The following is a 21734-nucleotide window of genomic DNA, read 5'->3' as shown; positions in this document are numbered from 1 at the left end:
CCACCTGTATGGTGAAAAAGTAACATCATCTATCGCCTAAGGCTGCTATGGAAGTTTGGAGAAAATAATAACGTTCATAGATTTAACATATTCTACAGAATCTGATAGAAATATATGTTTTAGCTCTTGTATATCTTTTGTACACTTTTATTGTGCTATATAGTACATATAGAGAAAGGACACATAAATGCACAGCTAAATAAATTATTTTAAGCTCTTCTAGGACAGAATCATGTCTGATTCCTCTATGGATTATTCCCAATCCCTGCATCTTATTCATAGGATCTAAGCGAATGAATAAATCTAAATGTATCTTGCTTGCACAAACTGGATACTTCTGAAATAGAACCTCTAAATTATCCTAAACTATGGAATGGGTCATCTTGGCAGAAATAAGAAGTAGGCTACAATCCCAAATATCAATTGTGATTTGCATTAACAAGTTCCTCTAGAACTTGTATGATAAGCAATTGCATACCTGCAGAAATAAACATGAGTATTAGGATATAACAAATGAAAGCTTGGATACCCCAGGTTGCAGTTTCAATATTGATCTGCATATTTCATTCAGTATTAGCACATGGGACTCAAATTGTGTAGCCATCCCTCTCATTAAAATTCATACACTCCCTCTGGAATTCATGGCAGCCATCTGGCCAAATATTTGCTTCTTAGATTTGAAACTCAATTGCATTGAAGTCATTGAATCTCTCAATCAATTACAAAGGATCTGAGCTCTTAGGGTTTACATTGATTGGCCACCATTTTCCTAATGGAGTCATAGCCTCTGTAATTACCTATTTGACAGGAGAGGTGCCTGCTTTCTGAAGGCTATATATCCTAGCTCTTCATTTACCTAAAATGTTAGTTGGCAGCCCTCATAAGAGCATCAGCTACAAAATGTGATTAGAGCTAATGTAAGTGTAACAGAATGATGTTCTCATCTCATCTCCACTTATTGCCTGTGGTGGCCACATATTATCCTTTCGCATGGATTGCACTTTTGAAGTAACTTCAATGTACATTTTTATGTTATAATTCATTAACAGCCAAAATTTATGCATTTGCAAACACCTTCCTATGTATAGTCATACTCAAAAAATGCTGCTTAGTTCAAAAAGCTAACATCTCTTTTTCCAAATACAGAAGAGCTTCTGACTGTCAGAACATGAAGCATATTTGACCATGGCTCCTTAATGGGCACAAGGAAAACAATTAAGAACTCCTTCCTAAATATATTGCAAGAAGTAGAAAGAAAACAGCTGTTAGATTCAGACACAATTCAGATTCTAATGTCAATTAAACCACAGATTACCTGCATGGCATAAGTTAAATTTTTTCATCCTTCTGAGCCTGTCTTTTCATTTATAACATTGAGATATTAGTATCACTTTATTTTAATAATTATAATATTGTTATAATAGTTTATAATAATAGTTTTGAAGGGTTAAAATAACAAAAATAGAGCTCCTAGTACCTAGGAAATTAGACACTTGTATTAGTCAGGTTTTGCTTAAAAAAGGAAGCTATAACTATCTTGAAATCTCAGTGGTTTGCAAGAGCAAACATTTGCTTCTTGTTCAGGAATCTTCATGTTGTCTGTGGCTCTGCTGAATGGGTTTGAGCCTACCTGCCCAGTTCAACTGCACTTGGCTCCCATGTGTAGTTTGGGTTCAGATTTGCTCCATAAATCTCTCTATCTGAGATTCAGGATGAAAGAAGAATGCACGTCTCGGGTATGCTCTTCTCACTGTGGACAGCAGAAGTATGAGAAAGCTGGAGGAAATTTGCTCAGACCTCACACACTATCACTTCTGCACACTTTTAATTGGCCACAGTGAGTCACATGGGCAACCCCCAAAGTCAGTGTGGCAGGCAAGTGTGTTCCGTCCACAGGGAATCCATCCCCAGGACAAGAAAAAAGGAGCAACTCTGAATGAATGCTCACTACCACACAATTCAATTCATAGTAGTCATTGCAATTAGCTATTGTATTGATAGCACATTGTGATGCTTCTATCTCTGAAAACATCTGAGATCTGATGGAGGAAGTAATTGAGAGGATGTGACTGCTGGATGACCAATGAACTGGACACAGGCAATCTGAGGCTCCTCTCCTCCTCCCCTTGAAGAGGGGAAAAGAAGAGTTACTTGAAGAGTTCTGGGAAATTCAGTAAGGATGAAAACTAATATTATCAAGTTAAGTATTAGAAATTTAAAAAATAATTATTTTTGAAATTATTGTAATATACCTAAAAGTATTATAAAGCTGCTAAGATTTCTGAGATAGTAAGAAATATATAAATGCATGAACGTAAAATAATTACACAAAAAAATTATACTTGGTGTGCTGGTACAGCCAGAAATTAAACAAAAATTTTTTAGAAGGTGTTTCATTCAGAATAACAAAAGTAAAAAAAAAAAAAGAAAGAAAAGAAAAGAAATAATTAAAGAGGTATGAATAACCCAGTTTAAGGAAAAGGCAAAATAAATGAAGTTTAAGACAAAGACAGAGAGAGAGAAGTAGAGAGAAAAATGTAGATAAGTGTACTTATTCCAGAAAAGGAGAACTAAATGTTGCAATCATGTCTAATCTAGTTAATTTAGAGAGTTAATGGAACTCAGTTAAAATCTGATACTTTTGTCTGTGTGTGTGTGAAACTTAGCCAAATGATTCTGAAATTTATTTTGAAAAATAAACAAGGAAAATAGCATGTAATACACTACAATAACATCAACAGTGTGTAGGGGGAAAGGAAGGACTACCTTAGCAGGTAATAGAATGTGTTATACAGAAACAACAAACAAAACTCCATGTCACTACTATAGAAATGGATATATTCTACAGTGGATTAGAGGAGAGAAAGATAGAATTAGCCCAAATATATATAAGAACATTCTATATTACAATTACACTTTTGAAAATAAGTAGAAAATGATTATTTTAAACATGAACTGAACTTTTGGGTTAGCAATATGAAAAAGAAAAAAGTCATCCGTATTTTTCTCTGAAAAGTAAAGTATCTCATGCGGAGTAAAAATTTAAATATAAAAAAATCAAATCATGGTAAAATTAGCACAATACAATGTGCTTTATCAGATCTCAGAAGAGATGATCATCTTCTCTGCATTACAACAGAAGAAATTGCGAAAGGAATAACTAGAAAGCAACCTGCCCCCCACTCAAAAAAAGAAATTATATGCAAGTAGATGTCCTGGAAACATTAACTATGGAATTAAAACAATGGAAATAAAATATATGTGTGAGAACAGGGTATTGTTAAGTAAATTACTTTATTTTAATATTTTACTAGAGTATGCAAGTATTTATAAATGACGATCATTAAATCTAGGTAAATTTATTGGGAATGTTTATGATATAATGTTAAATGAAAATATGATAAAATTGTACAACCTTTGAAAATCATGTACACTTAATTTAGTACAAGAAGCAACACCTTAAATCATCTGATTAATAACATGTATGGGTTTGTCTATAGGAAACAGACAAATGGTTAAATCTTACTGAGTCCTAATGTCACATTAATAAAATGGGGTTACTTCCTATCATTGTGAAGATTCCATGAGATAGCATAATTAAAGAGATTTGGCTCACAGTCATTGTTGTAATTAGGGAAACTATAGTAGTTACCTTTCAAAAAGTTCCTTAAAATTGTGACACTACCATTTTATACTACCTCAAAAAGTTGTAAGTAATATGACATTCAACTATCACCTAAGGAAATGAATGCCAGGTGATCATAAATCCTTCATTCTATACCTTGCCTTCTAGTCACAGGGCTTCAAATTTCCTAGCAATCAACCCCAAAAAATTAAAGCAGTTACAAAAATTCAGAAATTTAGCAGTTATAAAAGTCCCTGGGCTTCCCTGGTGGCGCAGTGGTTGAGAGTCCGCCTGCCGATGCAGGGGACACGGGTTCGTGCCCCGGTCCGGGAGGTTCCCACATGCCACGGAGCGGCTGGGCCCGTGAGCCATGGCTGCTGAGCCTGTACGTCTGGAGCCTGTGCTCGGCAACGGGAGAGGCCACAACAGTGAGAGGCCCGCATACCGCAAAAAAAAAAAAAAAAAAAAAGTCCCTAAGTTGGGGCAAAGGGTCAAAAACTTACCCCTTCTATGTGAGGGTCTGATTTTTGGTTCACTTCCTTGTTGTTTCCTTGGAAATGAACAAAGATCATATGTGTTAACTATGTTATTGGGCAACATCGATTATGACCAAAAAAAATGCGAGATAAATTGAATCTAACCTGAGAGAACGATATATCCCTGATATGATGCCAAACTTTGGGCTTCTCTGAATGTGGTGACTCTGGTCTGTCCTCTGTGGGGAATCTAGAAGTCGTGCCTATAGAGATGTCACAAGAGATCCTGGCTCCTCTCAGGCATAAGGATTTTAAGCCAAGGCAGCAGTTCAATGTGGATTTCACTTCCTTGTAAGGGAGTTGACCATGGGTAGCTGTGTAGACTGCTGTATAGACTGCTGCAAGGACTCCAGCTGTGGTTTTATCCTACATCCTCTGATTAGACTAATGTCAAGGGTAGCTTATGAAAGTCTGGTGAGTCTGAATGTCTAGTTAAGAGCCTTGATCATGACGGCAGAGTAGGAAGATCCTGAGCTCTCCTCCCACAGACACACCAAAACTACAACTACATATAGAACAACTATCTCTATAAAAACCTGAAGACTAGCAGAAAATATTTTCTAGAACCAAGGATATAAAGAAAAGGCCACATTGAGATGGGTAAGAGGGGCAGAGTGACAGTCTAATCAGAACCCCCCCCCCCAAGTTGCAGTGACCCTCAAGCAGGAGCGATATTGCAACCACCAAGGTCCCTCCTGAGGAGCAAGAGGTCCAAGGCCCACATGTGGCTCCCCAGCCCAGGGGACCTGTACTGGGAACATGAGCCCCCATAATGTCTGTCTCTGAAAACCAGAGGGACTTATGTTCAAGAGGGCCAGAGGGCTGTGGGAAACCAGATTCCACTCTTGCAAGTCTCATGTGTAAACTCACTCACTCCAAGTCCCAGTACAAGGCAGCAGTTTGACACCTAGGCCTTACATGAAGGAGATTCACTGGCTAATTTCCTCCAGAGGGGAAGGGATCTGGTGGAACTTTCTACAGGGGCAGTAGCACTGGTGGGTACCATTTTTTAAAACTTTCCTTCCACCTAGCTGGCCCAGTGCTGGCAGGTGCCATTTCTCTCACTCTCCATCACCCTGGCTAACACTGTGCACCCCACCCAAGCATTTCCCTGCGGACCAGCCTCCAGCCAAGGTGCCTGCCCCAGGTGATACCTCCAAAGTATCTCTCACTCTGGGGGACCAGACTGGCATGCCAGCATGCTCATAGCAGTCTTGGCCAAGTCTCACAGATAGTCGTGCTGGGAATCACCCCTGTACATCATGGCCAGGCCTTGCAGATATCTGGGCCAGAAGCCAAGCCAACCAGCTTGCACACAGCAATCACAGCCAAACCACAACAGGAGGACACAGGCAGCCCACACAAGGAATATCCCTGGAGACGCTGGCTCTGGAGACCAAGGAGGAGTGTATCACTGGGCCCAGAGGACGACTTCTACACAAACTCATTCTTTCAAAACTGGGAGATGTGGCTGATAAACCTAAAACATAGAGTTAGGTAAAATGAAGAGACACATACCTTCCAAATGAAAGAACAAGGCAAAACCTAAGGAAAAGAACTAAGCAAAATGGAGATCAGCAATTTACCAGATAAAGAGTTCAAAGTTACAGTTATAAAGATACTAACCAAACTTGGGGGAAGAATGGATGAACTCAATGAGAACTCCAACAAAGAAACAGAAAATATAAAAAGAACCAAGCAGAACTGGAAAATACAACAACTGAAATAATAAAATAACACTAGAGGTAATCAACAGCAAAGTAGAAGATGCAGAAAAATGGATCAGCAATCTTGAAGGCAGGGTAGTGGAAATCACAGAATTGGAATAGTAAAAAGAACAAATAATTTTTAAAAATGAGGATAGTTTAAGGGACCTCTGGAACAACACTGTTTCCTAACATTCACGTTATAGGGATCCCAGACGGAGAAGAGAGAAAGAAAGGGACAGAAAAGGTATTTGAAGAAATAATGACTGAAAACTTTCGTAACTTGGTGAAGGAAACAGATGGACAGGTATGGGAATCACAGAGAGTCCCCAAAAGATGAAGATACTAAGACACATGATAATAAAAATGTCAAAAGTTAAAGAGAGAATCTTAAAAATAATAAAGAGAAAAACATCTGATTATATACAGGAAAATATCCATAAGACTTCCAGCCAATTTTTCAGCAGAAACTTTATAGGCCAGAAGGAACTGACAAAATATATTCAAAGTACTGAAAGGAAAAAACATACAACCAAGAATACTCTACCCATCAAGGTTATCATTCAGAATTGAAAAAGAGATAAAGAGTTTTCCCAGACAGGCAAAAGCTAAAGGAGTTCATTACCACTAAACCATCCTTAAGAGAAATGTTAAAGGGATTTCTTTAAATGGAAAGGAAAGGCGATAACTAGAAACAAGAAAATGATAAAGAAAGAATCTCACTGGCAAAGGCAAACAAATAGTAAAGGTAGTGGATCAACCACCTATAAAGCTAGTATGAAGTTTAAAAGACAAAAGTAGTTATGTTATCTATATTGAAAATAACTAGTTAAGCAATACACAAAATATGTAAAATATGGCATTAGAAACATCAACATGGTAGCCTGGAGGAGTAAAATATAGTGCTTTTAGAATGCACCCAAACTTCAGCAACCACCAACTTAAACTAGACTGCTATATACATGTGTCATAATATATGAATCACATGTCAACCACAAACCAAAAGCCTATAACAGATACACAAAAATAAGTAAATAAATAAAGAGAAAGGAACACAAATACAACACTAAAGAAAGTCATCAAATCATGAGAGAAGAGAACGAAAGGAGAAAAGAACAGAGAACCGTAAAAGTAAACAGAAAACAATTAACAAAATGGCAATAAGCACATACCTATCAATAATAACCTTAAATGTAAATGGAGTAAATGCTCCAATCAAAAGACACAGAGTGGCTGAATGGATACAAAAACAAGACGAATATATATGTTGCCTACAAGAGGCTCACTTCAGATCTAAAGACACACACGGACTGAAAAGGAAGGGATGGGAAAATATATTCCATGCAAATGAAAAGGAAAAGAAATCGGGGATAGCAATACTTATATCAGACAAAATAGACCTTGAAGGCTGTTACAAGAGACAAAGAAAAGCATTACTTAACAATAAAGGAATAAATCTATCAAGAGCATATAACACTTGTAATTATCTATGCACCCAACATAGGAGCACATAAATACATAAAGAAAATATTAACAAACATAAAGGGAGATAGCGACAGAAATACAATATCAGTAGGGGACTTTAATACCCCACTTACATCAATGGATAGATCATCTAGACAGAAAATCAATAAGGAACTATTGACCTTAAACAACATATTAGATAAGATAAACAAATATATATAAAACATTCTACCCCTAAACAGCAGAATACACATTCCTTTCAAGTACACATGGAACACTCTCCAGTACAGATCACATATTAGGCCACAAAATAAGTCTCAATAAGTTTAAGAAGAGTGAAATCATACCAAGCATCGTTTCTCACCAGAGTGGCATAAAACTAGAAATCAATTACCTGAAGAAAATAAACACAGACAAGTGGAGGTTAACAACAGGTGACTAAACAACCAATGGGTCAACAAAGAAATCAAAGAGGAAATAAAAAAAATACCTTGAGACAAATGAAAATGGAAACACAAGCTCCAAAATCTATGGGATGCAGCAAAAGCAGTTTTAAGAAAGAAGTTTGTAACAATACAGTCCTACCTTAGGAAACAACAAAAATCTCAAAAAACGTAACCTTACATCTAAAGGAACCAGAGAAAGAATAAACAAAGCCCAAAGTTAACAGAATGAAGGAATTAATAAAGATCACAGTATAAATAAATAAAATAGAAACTAAAAGAACAATAGAAAAGGTAAATGAAAATAAGAGCTGGTTCTTTGAAACAATAAACAAAATTGATATCCAGACTCACTGAGAAAAAAAGAGACAGCTTAAATAAGTAAAATCAGAAATGAAAGATAAGTTACAACAAATACCACAGAATACAAAGGATCGTAAGAAATTACTATGAACAGTTAGATGCCAACATATTTGAGAACCTAGAAGAAATGAATAAATATCTAGAAACATACAATATTCCAAGACAGAATCAGGAAGAAATAGAAAATCTGAACATACTGATGCTTAGCAATAAAATTGAATTAATAATAAAAAAACTCCAAACAAACAAAAGTACAGGATCAGATGGCTTCACAGGTGAACTCTACCAAACATTTAAAGAAGAGTTAATTCGTATCCTTCTCAAACTATTACAAAAATTGAAGAGGAAGAAATGCTTCCAAACTCAATCTATAAGGTCAGCATCACCAGATAAAGACTACCAAAAAAAAAAAAAGAAAAGGAAATTACAAGCCAATATCCCTGATAAACACTGACACAAAAATCCTCAACAAAATATTTGTAAACTGAATTCAACAATACATTAAAAGGATATTACACAATGATCAAGTTGGATTTATCCCAGGGATGCAAGGATGGTTCAATATCCACAATTCAATCAACATGATACACGACATTAACAAAACAGAGGACAAAAATTATATGATTATCTCGAGATGCAGGAAAAGCATACAACCAATTCAATATCCATTTATGATAAAAAAAACTTTCTACAAAATGGGTATAGAGGGAACATACCTCAACATAATAAAGGGCATATATGAAAAATCTACAGGTAACATCATACTCAATGGTGAAAAGCTGAAAGTTTTTCCTCTAAGATGAGGAACAAGACAAGGATGCCCAATATTGTCACTTTTATTCAACTTAGTGTTCGAAGTCCTAGCCACACCAATCAGACAAGAAAAAGAGATAAAAGGCATCTAGATTGGAAAAAGAGAAGTAAAACTATCACTATTTGCAGAAGACATGATACTATATGTAGACTACCCTGAAGATTCCACCAAAAACCAAAAGTTTAAACAATAACTAACAAATGTATTCAGTAAAGTTGCAGGATATAAAATCAATATATAGAAATCTACTGCATTTCTATACACTAATAACAAATTGTCAGAAAAAGAAGTTGAGAAAACAGTCCCATTTGCAATTTCATCGAAAAGAATAAAATACCTAGGAATAAATTTAACCAAAGAGGTGAAAGATCTGTACTCAGAAAAATATAAGATAATGCTGAAAGAAATCAAAGAGAGCATGAATAAATGGAAAGATATACCTTGCTCATGAATTGGAAGATTTAATATTGTTCAAATGTCCATACTACCAAAAGAAAAAGCATACAGATTCACTGCAATTCCTATCAAAATACCAATGGCATTTTTCACAGAACTGGAACAAATGACCTTTAAATTTGTATAGAACCACAAAAAACCCCAAAAGGCCAAAGCAATCTTAAAAAAGATGAACAAAGCTAGAGGTATCTTGCTCCTTGATTTCAGACTACATGACAAATTTATAGTGATCAAAACAGTGTGATTTTGGCACAAAACAGACACACAGATTAACTGAACAGAATAGAGAGTCCAGAAATAAACCCATGCTTATATGATCAATTAATTTACAGTGAAGGAGCCAAGAACATACAGTTGGGAAATGACAGTCTCTTCAACAAATGGTATTGGGAAAACTGGACAGCTACATGCCAAAGAACGAAACGGAGCTTCCTTCTTACATCATATACAAAAATAAACTCAAAATGGATTAAAGAATTAAATGTAAGACCTGAGACCGTAGAACTCCTGGAAGAAAATTTAGGCACTACACTCTTTGACATCAGTCTTAGCAATACTTTTTGGTTCTGTCTCCTCAGGCAAAGGCAACAAAAGCAAAAATAAGCAAATGAGACAACATCAATTTTGCAGTGAAGGAAACAAGCAACAAAACAAAAAGGCAACTTACTGAATGGGAGAAGATATTTGCAAATCATATATCCATTAAGGTGTTACTATTGAAAACATACAAAGAATTCACACAACTCAACATCAAAAAACAAACAACACAATTAAACAATGGGCAGAGCACTCAAATGGACATTTTTCCAAGGGAGACATACGTATGGAAAACAGACACATGAAAAGGTGCTCAACACCACTGATAACCAGGGAAATGCAAATTAAAACCACCATGAGCTATTACCTCACACTGTCAGAATGGCTATTATCAAAAAGACAGGAAATAACAAGTATTGGTGAGGATGTGGAAACAAGGGAGCGCTTGTGAACTGTTGGTGTGGCCACCATGAAAACCAGTATGAAGACTCCTCAAAAAATGAAAATTGAACCACCATACAACCCAGCAACGTCACTGCTGGGTATTTATCCAAAGAAAACAAAAACACTAATTTGAAAAGATATCTGCAAACCTATGCTCATCACAACATTATTTATAATAGTCAAGATATGGACGCAACCTAAGTGTCCATTGATAAATGAATGAATAAAGAAGATGTGGTATATATATGCAATGGAATATTACTCAGCCATTAAAAAGAACGAAATCTTGCCATTTATGACAACATGGATGGACCTGGAGGTATTATGCTAAGTCAAATAAATCAGAAAAAGACAAACACCATATGATTTCACGTATATGTGGGATCTAAAAATTAAAACGAATGAATATAACAAAACAGAAACTGACTCACAGATATAGAGAACAAACCGGTGGTCGCCAGAGGAGTAAAAGGTGGGGAGCTGGGCAAAGGGAATTAAGAGGTACAAACTCTAATTATAAAATAAATAAGTCACAGGTATATAATATACAGCATAGGAAGTATAATCAACAATACCGCAATAACTTTGTATGATGACAGATGGTTTCTAAACTTATCATGTTGATTATAATATTCACAATGTATATGAATGTTGAAAGACTGTGTTGTATACCTGAAACTAATGCAATATTGTATGTCAACTATAAAAAATAAAATAAAAATGAATGTCTAGTTAAATCTAAGACAATTCCTGACGGGTGTTGCAGTAAAAAAAAGAATCACATCTATCCTTGGAATTGAGATAGAATGTTTTCTACAAGTTTTTTTTTAAGTGTCCGGTGTTATTTTATAGATAACTATGTGTTTTGAATCATATAAGAAACAGATGGCAAAAATAATTCATAGAGCTGGGGCATTTGGGGCAAGATTAAGAAACTTCTTGGGGGAAAATTCATGTGGAAAATTTCCGGGTACAGGTTATTGACAACTCTGATAGGCTTCTGAGACACTCAGTATATTCCACTTCTAAAACCCTGAGGACATCACGTAGGACTACATAGCTAGGGCCCATTACATGGCTATAGTACTCCGGGAAAGCATCGTGACAGCACAAATAGCTGTTCATGGTGACTTTTTTGTGACAGCCTTAGATAGACTGTGTTTGGGCTTTATCCATTTTTGTATAAAAGGCCAGCATATGTGAGTCCAGTTTCTCTCAAGAGTAAGCAGGACTAAGACTCAGCGGGTGGTTGAACTAAAAAACCCACTAGCTACTATTTATCAAATACTTCCTAGCGTGGTATCCTTTGGCACATAAATAATTTATACATCATTATCATGACAATGATTTCTACTCTTGTATAGTTCTGTCAGCGTCTCAGCTACCCCTGGAGGAGAGAGAATTTGACCTGGGACTTTAAAGAAGGATAAGGTTTCAATAGTTTAATTTGCAAAGGAACAGGAAGATCCAGGACAAGCTTGAGCAAACAGAAATAACCTAAAGCAGCAGTCTCCGACCTTTTAGGCACCAGGGACTGGTTTCTTGGAAGACAATTTTTCCACCGATGGGGAGGGGGGAGGGGGTGATTCGGGCGGTAATGAGAGCGATGGGGAGCAATGGGGAGCTGCAGATGAAGCTTTGTTCCCTCTCCCCCAGCTCACCTCCTTCTGTGTGGCCCAGTTCCTAACAGGCTGAGGATTGGTACTGGTCCAGGGCCAGGGGTTGGGGACCCCTGGCCCAAAGGCACTACTGTGTAGTGTGGGGAGGAAAATGGGAGATGAGGCTAAAATGAAAGTTGAGCAAAAGGATTTTAGTGAGCAATGGAGAGTTATCAAAAGTTTTTCAGCAAAGTGATAACAAAAAAACAGAATTTATTACCTACTCTTAAAGCAATGTGAATGAATGGGGGAAAAGAGGGAGGAAAATTAATGCAGCCTGTTTTTCAATAGCTGTAGAGGATATTTCACTGGGTTTATATTAAGCATGTTGTATACTTCAAATATTTTGTTAAGATTATCAATCAGGTTTTCCTAATCCTTTTCTTGATTCCAACTGAGACCTATGAGATTTAGAGTCAAATTGCCTGAGTTTGAAACCTGTCTTCACCACTTACAGGCTGTATAACCTCAAGCAAGTTATTTAAGCTCCCTGGGCCTTGGTGAGCACATCTAGATGCCAGAGGCAGGAAGAACACCTACCTTATCAGGTTATAAAGACACAGTGGGTTAACACTTATAAAGGCCAGCACAGTGTCTGGCATCTAGGAAGTATCTGATAAGTAGTAGCCAGTGTTAAATGACAGATAGATGCCAATTAAATGCAGTTTTAATCATTTTGGCCCAGCTTTACGGCTTATTACCATCTCTGCATCTTTGGAGCATATTAACTATCTCTTCCATATTTGTGTCTCGTTGGGTCTTATGTGGCATGCCTCTTAGAGATCTCCTCCCACGTTAGTACCAATTCACTAACAAAAACAAATTGGGCACAGGTTTTCCACCAGACATAAGTTCCATTTGTCTATACCATATTACTCCACATTATCCACAAAAATATCACAACATTCTCTGTCAAATACTTTGCAAATTAAAATGATTATGAATATGCAGCAGACTGCTGTATTATTTAGACATCAGAAAATAAATTTCTGTGGTGTGACTTGTCCTAATGAACCCTCAGTGATGTCTGGAGATCAGTGTTTTCTCTTTTTAAGTCTTCCCAAATCTCTTAATACTCTGAGAATTTTAATAGAAAACAGTTAAAATCCATCACTCTGTATTTCTACTATCCATATTCCTCAGAGCACAGCTACATTTATATTCTATACAATACTCTTACTCAGGAATCTGTGGTGATTTTTTTCTATACTAAATATAGAGGCAACTGTAGAAACCTTGAAGGGATTAGATTTAACTCATCATTAAAATAGGTGTGCTAAGAGGGTTAATTCCAGCAGGCCTGGAATTGGTCTGATCTGTTTTTCTGAAACACATGCATGGCACTGACATCTGGTCAAGGCATGAAACGCAGTTTTTAATAGTGTGGTTTTGGAACAAGTTTTGGGGCCCATCTGTACCAGCCCATCAGCATTGTTTATTAATTAGAGCAAGATTGATGGTTTGCAGGCAGTTTCGGTGAGACCCAGAGGACTCTGCCACTGGGTCTGGTCATATAGCAATAATGTACCTACGTACCCAACAGGAGTATAAGCCACACTTGAGACGCCATCTTGGGCTTTCTAGTTCTCAGGCTTTCCACGCACACATAATTTGTTCCTGATCTGAGAAGGAAGGCACATCTGATATGGCCCTGCAGAGGAAGGAGAATAGAAGACGACTTCCGGCTTCATCAAACCCTTTGCTATGAAGCAGTCCCCGGCTCCAATGAATATCCTTACTGCTATTCTAACACAATATACTGTTGCTATTGTGTGTCCTTTTCTGAAACTAAACTGTAGGTTCAGAAGTATTATCATTTGGGGTCTTATGAGTCCACCATCTGCACAATAGGCAAAATAAAGTACACCATCATTTTTTAGTTACACAATTTTATATGTTTATATTTATATTCCTGAAGTAATCCTATTTCTATTACTTTTATACATGAGCTCATCAGTTATGAAATATACCTATTGGAATCAAGCATAATACAAGAAAAAAATATCAGATAAAATAATATTGATGCAGCCCTGATGTGGACTGCAGCCCACTGCAATGGTGAATTTGGAAGCAAGTGATCTCACTTATATGAAAATTGTTACGTTGAGAATAATCAGGATCAGTGGTCTAAGGGGAAATCCTTACAGGGAGAATGGTCCATGGTAATAGAGGAGGGTGACAAAAGATAAACACACAATTCTCCAACATAAGAGCGTGGTATACACAGAATTAGGCTCAAGTTCTGGAGCTACTACCATCCATACTTCTTATATGGCCTCAGGCCAAATAGTTCTGAGAATCTGATATAATCTGAGGAGAAGTGTTTATATTTTGCTCAACTTCAGTTAGCAATTTCAATTCCAGTATTAGGAATGATGAATCTTATTTTCTTTACTTCCATGGCACATATTACAAGCTGTAATTATCTTGATTACTTGTTTCACTTATTTACTATTGTTTTTTTCCACTAAAATGGAAGCTCTTTGACAGCAGAGAACTTCTGTATCATGCTTCCTAATGTATCCCTAGTGCCTAAAGCTTAACACATCATAGACGATAAAAAAAAGTTTAAAATTTTTCATTTACTAGATGTTAACTATACTCTAGGCTTTGTTATAAGTGTTTTGCATATATTAATTCATTAAATACATGCCACATCATATAATATAGCTACAGTCTAAAATATTACAGATGAGGAAAGCAAGGCACAGAGGGGTTAAGTAAATTGCTCAAGGCCACACAGCTAATAAATGGCAGAGCCACTTGAGCTCAGATAGCCTGACTCCAGAATCCAGGCTCTTGGAAACTCCTCAAAAGTGAACAGCTATGGGCTTCCCTGATGGCGCAGTGGTTGAGAGTCCGCCTGCCGATGCAGGGGACGCCGGTTCGTGCCCCGGTCTGGGAAGATCCCACATACCGTGGAGCGGCTGGGCCCATGAGCCATGGCCGCTGGGCCTGCGCGTCCGGAGCCTGTGCTCAACGGGAGAGGCCACAACAGTGAGAGGCCCGCGTACCGCAAAAAAAAAAAAAAAAAAAAAGTGAACAGCTAAATATTCAGATCATCTTAGAAAATCACTTATTAATCATTGCTAAATAGTTCAGTGTTTAAAGGAAGATTTTATTTTTCACCTTTCATCTAAGCTTTTTTCTTAAATTATTAGGAATATACATATAAAGGCCTAAATTCTATCAAGGCAAGCAACTCCTTTCTAAAGGAAATCAGATCAAGAATCCCTTGTATCTTCAGAAGCATCGTAGTAGTTCCAATGTCACCTCTGAGAAGGATTTATTTGTGTCACACAAACAGAAGCAGGTGGCCCGATGCAGGTGTTGTCATGTTTGTGGAGCTTTAATGAGGATGTGAGAGTTAGTTGGGAAAGAGAATAGCAAAAATGAGGTGTTTCTTTCCCTCCATCTCCAGCTTATCTGAGGGTAAAAAGGCACACATCACAGCACTATGTAGGATGGAAGCAAACAACAAACTGTTTCTTCTAAGTTAAAAATTTCCATAATTGTGAGAGCCCCTACTGGTAAGAGGCAAGCAGAGACTGGCAATGGGAAATATAAGAGGTAAAGTACTAATCCTAGAGAGAGGCCCAGAATGCCCCAGGAAGACGTGGATTTGTTTCTACTGTATTGGAAAGGCTTATTTTGCTCAGAGAGAATGGCATGTCTCTGTAATTTATTTTTCCAGTTCAATTTGATTTTAAATTTGAAATATAACTAAAAAAAACACTACCAATCATCCTTAACTACCCTACAGTATAGGTCATACCAGACCTATAATTGATTTTCTGCTTCTCAAATTCTTACACCAAAAGGCAAATGTATATGGAGTTGAGGAAAGGACTAAGCATATTCATATCACAAATAAGATTCTCTAGGAACAAAGTAAAGTGGGTTCCACTCATTTTTTGGTGACTTTATAGATTTTTTTTATTTTTGTAGTAAGAATGAAACTATTTACCGTCAATGTCTTGGGAAAGAAAAGGAGAGGAAACTCTAAATAACTATGACTCTGTGAGTTTCTCCTTGTACTGCTCCAAAATATAAATGAAAAATAAAATATTTAACATGAAAATTAAAGACATATTTAGGGCCCCAAATTAGATATATAGTACAGTGAACAAGAAATGGAATAGAAACTCATAATGATCAGCAGGGATGGAGCCACGAGCCTGCTGAGCTCCAGGTCTGCAAGCAGACAAAAGTAACTATACATTTAATTCTTGCATTGCTGCACAGTAACAGGGAAAAACACAACACTTCTCTTTCTGTGAAATAGAGACAGAATCACTAATTGAACTGAGGGCTAGAGCAAGCTTCCCTCCTGAAGAAGAAGCCTGACTAAAAGTTCCAAGTGCTTTTAGAACTAAATGTGGTTGAAACACACACACACATACATGAACAGATACAAAGAATAACAGATACAAAGAATACAAAGAGCCAAGTTGCTTTCTGGTCCAGGGGCTGCATCTTCCTTAAGATTAAAATTGAAACACAAAAGGAGCCTGAGCCATTAATATGAGACTGAGGGACTGGAAAACTAGGTGGATGCAAGTATCTGCCTGCTAGATAAGGGAAGAAAAAAGTTTAAAAAATACTCAGAACATGTAGAAAGATAGCCACAAACTTAACAATAAATGAGATAAATTTAGCCCCAATAAAATGGAAATAATGCAAAACTCTCAGAAAAACCTTGACATAAAATAGGCTTAATGTCTTCAAATAAAGAATATGATCTATAAAAATTGTAAGCTAAAAACAGGCAGATGTTAATGAAGAAGAGAGAGAGATGAAAATTAGACCATTAGAAGTCCTACTATAAATATGGATATTTTTAAAACATAATAAGGGAAATAAAATCTAGATACTATACATGAAGCAGTATACTATCACTTCAAGGTAGACTGAAAAGTTTAGTATGTATATTTTGAACCGAAAAGCAAATACTTAAATAATTAAGAATTATAACAAATGAGCCAAAAAGATAGGTAAAATGAAACTATAAATAATATTCAATTAATCCAAAGAAAGCAGTGAAAGAGAAAAAGGGAACCAAAAAATAGGTGAGACAAAGAGAAAACAAATAGCCAGTTGTTAGACTTACAAATTGACATTACATGTAAATGGTCTATTGATGGACATTTAGGTTGCCTAAATGTCCAATGACAGAGGAATGGATAAAGAAGATGTGGTACATACATACAATGCAATATTACTCAGCCATAAAAAAAGAACAAAATAATGCCATTTGCAGCAACATGGATGGACCTACAGATTGTCATACCGATTGAAGTAACACAGACAGAGAAAAACATATATCATATGATATCGCTTATATGTGAAATCTAAAAAAAATGGTACAAATGAACTTACATACAAAACAGAAATACAGTCTGTTTACAGATGTACAGATGCAGAGAACAAACTTATGGTTACCAGGGGGGAAAAGAGGGGAGGGATAAACTGGGAGATTTGGGATTGACATATACACACTGCTATATATTAATATAAAATACATAACAAATAAGGACCTACTGTATAGCACAGGGAACTCTGCTCAGTACTCGGTAATGACCTATATTGGAAAAGAGTCTAAAACAGAGTGTATATATGTATATTTATAACTGATTCATATTGCTGTGCTCCTGAAACTAAACAACACTGTAAATCAACTATACTCCAATAACAATTTTTTTTAAATGTAAATGGTCTAAACACCTCAAGTAAGAAAAAGACTGTCAGATTGAATAGAAAAACAAGACCAAGATTGGTGCCAACAGTAAGAATGCAAACAACAAGAATCTCAGAATAATTATACTCTGTGAAAGAAGCCATTCAAACCAGACTATATAATGTATAATAACATTTATATAAAATTCTGAAAAATACAAGCTAACCTATAGTGACAGTACATCAGTAGTTGTCAGGGTAGAAGGCAGGGAAATCCAGGAGGGGATGATTCCAGAGGGGCACAAGGAAATTCTAGGAAATTATATATGTCCACTTTCTTGACTGAGGTAAGGATTTCAGAGATCTTTGCAAATTGTATATTTTAAATATATGCAATTTACTTTTTATGCATTTTGCCTCATTAAAACTGCTAATCAATGAATGAATGAATGAATTGGCAGAGCAATATTTCTGTTAGGTGAAACAAAATTGAAAGCAAAATGCACTAGTAGCAATCTAGAGGGATATGACATAAAACTGGAGACAGAAATTCACAAAATAAATAAAACAACTATAGACTGGTAAGCATCTAACAATATTTTCTAAAATATATAAAGAATAAGCTGAATGAATTACTAGAAGAAATTGTTACCTCCACAATTATAGTGGGATATTTAAAAATACACACCAGAAACTAATAGATCAATTATTAAGCTTAATCTAACAGATATATTGAGAGTCTATTTCTGAAAATAGATTATATAATAAATCACACAAAAAAATTTCAACTAAAATAAATACATTAAGTTTTTAACTATAAATGCTAGTTAATAAGAAAACAACAAAAGATACTTTTAGAAAAGATAAAATGAACTTTTAGATCAGTAAAATGTACTCTAATTCATGAGTTAAATATGAAAGTACAAGAAAATTTTTTAAATATTTTGAAATTAATTTTAAAAAGGAAGTCCACATTTCAAGATTCTACAATGCAGCCAAATAAATTCTTGAAGAAAATATATAGCTCTAAATTTCTTTTTTTTTAAATATTGACAATAAATCCATTTAGCATTCAAATCAACTACCAGGAAAAAAAAAGTAAAATGTACAATTCAGTAAATTTAGAAGAAAAGAAATAATAAAGATAAAAGCAAAAATTCAAGAAAATAAACACAAATTTTTTTGTTGTTTTTTGTTTTTTTTTCCTGCCAAGACCTATAAAATGTGCAAACCTCTGGGAAGGTTTATCAAAGATAAAAGAAAAATGTAAAAATATATATTAGGAGTTAAAATGTTAGAAGCATAGTTATAGTTAAAAGATATTAATAATACTACTACAAAACATTAGATCAAAAAATAAATTTAAAAGTTGATAATTTATGATTAAAATATAGATTATTTAAATATCTTAACACCTGATTTTTAAAAAACACAAAGAAAGAATGAAGTGAAAGTCTGTAATATCTCTTAACACAGTAGGCCCAAAATAGTTTTTTAGAAATAGGTCATCTTTATTCAAAAATAGAAAAATAAGAAATACATCATGAATTATAGCACAAAGAAGCAAAACTAAATAGTCATCTCAGTAGGTGCAGAAAAAAAACTGCTGACATCAAATTCTTGTATTATTTAAAAATACATAACTAGGAGTAGAGGAAGATGGCGGAAGAGTAAGACACGGAGATCACCTTCCTGCCCACAGATACATCAGAAATACATCTACACGTGGAACAACTCCTACAGGACACCTACTGAACGCTGGCAGAAGACCTCAGACCTCCCAAAAGGCAAGAAACCCCCCACGTACCTGGGTAGGGCAAAAGAAAAAAGAATAAACAGAGACAAAAGAATAGGGACGGGACCTGCACCAGCGGGAGGGAGCTGTGAAGAAGGAAACGTTTCCACACACTAGGAAGGCCCTTCACGGGCAGAGACTGCAGGTGGCGGAGTGGGAGGAGCTTCGGGGCCACGGAGGAGAGCACAGCAACAGGGGTGCGGGGGGCAAAGCGGTGAGATTCCAGCACAGAGGATCGCTGCTGACCAGTACTCACCAGCACGAGAGGCTTGGCTGCTCACCCACCGGGGTGGGCGGGGCTGGGAGATGAGGCTCAGGCTTCGGTGGGAGCACCCGGAGAGGACTGGGGTTAGCGGCGTGAACACAGCCTGCAGGGGGTAGGGCGCCACGGCTTGCCGGGAGGGAGTCCGGGAAAAAGTCTGGACCTGCCGAAGAGGCAAGAGACTTTTTCTTCCCTCTCTGTTTCCTGGTGCACGAGGAGAAGGGATTACGAGCGCTGCTTAAAGGAGCTCCAGAGAAGGGCGCCAGCCACAACTAACAGCGCAGACCCTAGAGGCAGGCATGAGACGCTAAGGCTGCTGCTGCCGCCACCAAGAAGCCTGTGTGCGAGCAGGCTCCACACCTCCCGTCCAGGGAGCCTGTGCAGCCCGCCACTGCCAGGGACCCGTGATCCAGGGACAATTTCCCCAGGAGAACGCGCAGCGCGCCTCAGGCTGGTGCAACGTCAGGCTGGCCTCTGCCGCCGCAGGCTCGCCCCACCTCCGTACGCCTCCCTCTGCCTGGCCTGAGTGAGCTGGAGCCCCCGAATCAGCGGCTCCTTTGACCCCGTCCTCTCTGAGCGAAGAACAGATGCCGTCCCGCGACCTACACGCTGAGGCGGGGCCAAATCCAAAGCTGAGCCCCGGGAGCTGTGCAAAAAAGAGGACAAAAGGGAAATCTCTCCCAGCAGCCTCAAAAGCAGTGGATTAAATATCCACAATCAACTTGATGTACCCTGCAACTGTGGAATACCTGAATAGACAACAAACCATCCCAAATTGAGGAGGTGGACTTTGAGAGCAAGATTTATTATTTCTTCCCCTTTTCGTCTTTTTGTGAGTGTGTATGTGTATGCTTCTGTGTGAGATTTTGTCTGTATAGCTTTGCTTTCACCATTTGTCCTAGGGTTCTATCCATCCGTTTTTTTTTTTTTTCCTCTTACTTTAAAAAAAACATTTTTTCTTAATAATTATTTTTTTATTTTAATAACTTTATTTTATTTTGCCTTACTTTATTTTATTTTCTTTTATTCTCTTTCTTTCTTTCGTTCTTTTTCTCCCTTTTATTCTAAGCCGTGTGGATGAAAGGCTCTTGGTGCTGCAGCCAGCAGTCAGTGCTGTGCCTCTGAGGTGGGAGAGCCAACTTCAGGACACTGGTCCACAAGAGACCTCCCAGCTCCACGTAATGTCAAATGGTGAAACTCTCCCAAAGATCTCCATCTCAACACCAAGACCCAGCTTCACTCAATGACCAGCAAGCTACAGTGCTGGACACCCTATGCCAAACAACTAGCAAGACAGGAACACAATCCCACCCATTAGCAGAGAGGCTGCCTAAAATCATAATAAGTCCACAGACACCCCAAAACACACCACCAGACGTGGACCTGCCCACCAGAAAGACAAGATCCAGCCTCATCCACTAGCTACACAACCCACTGACCAAACCTTAGCCACTGGGGACAGACACCAAAAACAACGGGAACTACGAACCTGCAGCTTGCAAAAAGGAGACTCCAAACACAGTAAGATAAGCAAAATGAGAAGACAGAAAAACACACAGCAGATGAAGGAGCAAGATAAAAACCCACCAGACCTAGCAAATGAAGATGAAATAGGAAGTCTACCTGAAAAAGAATTCAGAATAATGATAGTAAAGATGATCCAAAATCTTGGAAATAGAATAGAGAAAATGCAGGAAACATTTAACAAGGACCAAGAAGAACTAAAGATGAAACAAACAACGATAAACAACACAATAAATGAAATTAAAAATACTCTAGATGGGATCAATAGCAGAATAACTGAGGCAGAAGAACGGATAAGTGACCTGGAAGATAAAATAGTGGAAATAACAACTGCAGAGCGGAATAAAGAAAAAAGAATGAAAAGAACTGAGGACAGTCTCAGAGACCTCTGGGACAACATTAAATGCAGCAACATTCAAATTATAGAGATT

The 21734-nt window shown here is 37.1% G+C and overlaps 1 protein-coding gene across 12 annotated transcripts in view; it reads right to left on the bottom strand.

Moving 5' to 3' along the window:
- The window catches only part of CAAP1 (caspase activity and apoptosis inhibitor 1), a 1159962-nt gene that overhangs the window by 748019 nt on the left and 390209 nt on the right, over window positions 1-21734 (bottom strand). Inside the window, exons 13-14 of one of the 12 annotated variants that reach the window (XR_013829220.1) lie at window positions 19774-19942; window positions 13559-13697 (exon numbers count right to left, since the gene is read on the bottom strand). The exons of the other annotated variants lie outside the window; for them this stretch is intronic. The gene's annotated coding sequence lies outside the window, so the exon portion shown is untranslated. Of the gene's footprint in view, window positions 1-13558; window positions 13698-19773; window positions 19943-21734 lie in introns of those variants that run through there. 12 annotated transcript variants of the gene reach the window in all.

The sequence above is a fragment of the Stenella coeruleoalba genome, assembly GCF_951394435.1.
Source record: "Stenella coeruleoalba genome assembly, chromosome: 7".
Taxonomy (NCBI): Eukaryota; Metazoa; Chordata; class Mammalia; order Artiodactyla; family Delphinidae; genus Stenella; species Stenella coeruleoalba.
The sequence above is the reverse complement of the archived record's forward strand: the minus strand, read 5'-3'. Positions and strand labels throughout refer to the sequence as shown.